The sequence below is a fragment of the Crocuta crocuta genome, unplaced genomic scaffold, assembly GCF_008692635.1.
Source record: "Crocuta crocuta isolate KB4526 unplaced genomic scaffold, BGI_CrCroc_1.0 scaffold128, whole genome shotgun sequence".
Lineage (NCBI taxonomy): Eukaryota > Metazoa > Chordata > Mammalia > Carnivora > Hyaenidae > Crocuta > Crocuta crocuta.
Window position 1 is genome coordinate 1,284,354 of NW_027532232.1, and position 3,493 is coordinate 1,287,846.

Genomic DNA, 3,493 nt, shown 5'->3' on the forward strand with positions numbered 1-3,493 from the left:
ACCCCGGTTCTGCGCTCCCGAGGCCTGTGGGGCTCCTGCCCCGCGCTCGTCGCTGCGGTTACCCGGGAGGCCGCTGTGTGCTCGAAACCGAGCAGCAGCTTCCCCAACGTGGCTTCACGGCCCCGCGCACGCCCCAGTTTCCCAGAGCCTGCTCCCCCGGATCTCCTGCTTGCTGCCAGCACCCTTACTGAGCACGCCTGCGTTCCACCCCTCCTGGTAAATGCAACCAGAGAAAGTTGTCAAAATTAACAAAGGGAAGCCTCACTAAAGTGGAGCCCTCGGGCTGCACCACTCCCTGCCAATTGCAAGAAGAATTGCCAACTGCAGGAAGCACTGTCAATGATAGACCCCCAGAGAAGAATCTTCCACGGGAAGGAAGCCACAGCCCCCAGCCCCCCGCAGGAAAAGATGTGTGGCACGTCTCAGCACCCCCAGCAGCTCAGTCAATGAGAAACCTGCATCACGTAAAACTCCAGGGAACTTCACTGAACTTTCAGTTCAAAGCAACCCGCCCAGCTTCCTCCTCCTTCCTGAAATAACGGTCCTCGCCTTTGTTGGGCTTGCCAAACGCAGCTTGCAAGTCCTGAATTGCAATTCTTTGCTATTCCCGGATAAACGCGGGTTGCTGGCAAAATAACTTAATGTTTTATCTTTAAGGTCAATAAAGGTTCCGCTGGAAGAAATTTTAAACCGCCTACTTGCAGCTTCATTTGCTCTATCACTCCTAGGATGGAGAGCTCACTCGGTTGCCCAGCAACCTTGTCCCAAACTGAGCAGCCCTGATCACCAGGAAAAAAAATTCTTCCTGGAGGCAGAAATCTCCTCCCTGCACCTGTCCCTATCCCCCCCACCCCCCGCCCTGATCCACCATGGATTAGAGTGATCCCTGGTTCTCATAACTATCTTGGATGTATTGAAAAGAGTTATTACGCCCATAGAAAGCAAGCTAGAGTCACTGGTGTCAGTGACCTATGTTAAGCAGTGATGTGAGAGCCAGAGAGTAGCTAAGACCAGATACCACCCGACATAGCACAAGCTGAGGATACCCAGAACGGATAACTAGCAAAAGCAAAGGAGGTCTGCAAAGGCCCAAGACTGATTAAACTCCTTTAAAAAGGGAGAATCTTTGCAGCAAACTGTCAGACTTTCTAGATAACGATCTTTTCATGTCTGACCACATCAAAAAGGCAACTACCAGGGAAGGCTTCACCCTTTTGATCTCTGAACAGAGATTCTCCACAGCTTGAAGATAACAAGCAGCACAACATGCCAAGAGCACACCCTGACTGGACCGAGCCCTTATCTCAATTGCACACTCCCAGACTGACTTTGACTTTGGTTTAACTTCCTACCCCTTGTTGTATCTCGTTTGTCGGGTGACTCTGCCTTATGCTTTGCTTTCTGTGAAGTGTGAGAAGCCAAGTCAAACACATAGCAAAATGTCACTGACTTTGAAATCCTGAACCTGCTTTACAATTATGTTAATCTTGCTCTGTGACTGAATAAAGCTGACGTGTGAATTCCTAACTCATGCGTGCACCTCTGTAACACACTTGCAACAACTACCTAGACTTTACCTTTTCTAGGCGAAGCCCGGTTCTCTCAAGGTTCTGATGCGATGTGACTTCCAGACTCTTCTATCCTGGTTCCTATTCTCTGTATTTAATGTTGCTCATACATCGTGGGTCCGAGAACTAGTGAGAACTGCACAGCCCTCAGCATGTAGCACCTCCTGCGGACGCCTGCAAGACTAAGCCACCTGACTGACCTTTAGTGTGACTTCTAGTTGCACAGGGCCTGTCCCCAGGTTGCCCCCAGTGCTGCTACTGCTACCCAACCCCCATAAACTGTCTCCCTAAGAAAGCTTGTCAGCAAAAACCCTGGAGTCGCCAGATTTGGTCAGAGCCATGGAGAAGCTTTATCATGCAGTCTGCAAACGGACAAACGCCATCTTCGCCTACAAACTAAGAGTGTGCTCTGAAGGGGAAGGATTCGGCTCAGGTTAAACAGACAAAACACACAAATTCCGTGCCCTTTATGGAGACTGGTCAGACTCGTGTCCCAAACAACCAGTCTCTGAAGCAGAATGGCAAGCAGGCTGCAGTTTGAGATTTCCGGTGGTAGTTTCAGGAGGTGGCGGCCTTTGGAGAGCATGATACAATGTGCCGCAGGGGTCTTTTTTGCACATTTTTGCTGAATTTTGTGCAAGCCTGTCACCTTTGGCTGTGTGACTGGCTTTGTTCCTCATGGTCATCTGGCCATTTAAAATGTTAGTGTTTCCTCCCTTGGCGTCAGGGAATCCATCTTGTCCATCAGTTATTACTTTCTAATCATTGAGGTCTTTTATTCTCACGGCTTCCAGAATCAAGGTTTGTTCCGGGCAAACCTGATGAGGCCCTGACCTCTCAAAGGGCTTACAACTGTGAACATGTATCTCTAACAATGCAGAAGTCTCTCTCTCTTTCTCTCTCTCTCTCACCTGTGAGTCATTTCTTTGAAATATAGTCCTCAGGAAGGATAGGGCGTTTGTTTCCCAGTCTCTGTTGGCGGATAGAACCCTAACTTCTGCAGCCGCCAGCTCGCAAACAGAGTGACCCTACTTGCATTTACACTGACCAACCCTTGGAAGTTCTTCACTTCTCCGACTCCACCTCTAGGTCCTCATCATCTCCCTCCCTTGTCCAAATCACTTCTGCACAAATCAGAACGGAGCTCAGCACTTTCTCTTACAGTCAGTGGTTACTAAATAAAATCTGTGTTAAACTGCCTTGAATCTTTCCCTTGGACACCGGTCATGACGTTCCAGGGGTGATCCGGTCCCAGACGAGCACACCACTGTGTATGTCCCCTCACTTTCTTAGCCACCAGATCAAACACAACTTCCAGGTTTCTTTCCCATTAACCTCTCTGAAGCCAAGTGTACACCTATCTCATACGCAATTATAAACCCAAGTGCTAATTAAATACTATGATTGCAGTCACAGTTTGGACAGGCAGGGCCATTTCAATGTTACCTACGTCCCCTACTGGGACGTTGGAACTTCAGTTTGCTCGGGTATAAGACAGAAGCAACGTTGCCTACTTTGGGAAAGTTCTGTAAGGATCAAATGACTTGGTGTGGATAAACCCCATGCTAGCACACAGAGGCTTGCCACAAATGTTTGCCCTGCTCCCTCAGTGTGGCATTCCACATACATCTCGGTGGCATCATTGTTTCAGCATGCATCTTTGCAAAAATGTTATGTGTAATCCAGCCCAAGTGTCTCCCAAAATTGTGAAGAAGAAAATTAAAATATTTAACTACAATTAATTTCATAAATGTGAAGAAAAAAGAGGGGGGCTGCCCGGGTGATTCAGTCGGTTAAGGGTCCAACTTCGGATCAGGTCATGATCTCAGGGTCCGTGAGTTCGAGCCCCCTGTCGGGCTCTGTGCTGACAGCTTGGCGCCTGGAGCCTGCTTCAGATTCTCTGTGCCCCCTTTCTCTGCCCCTCC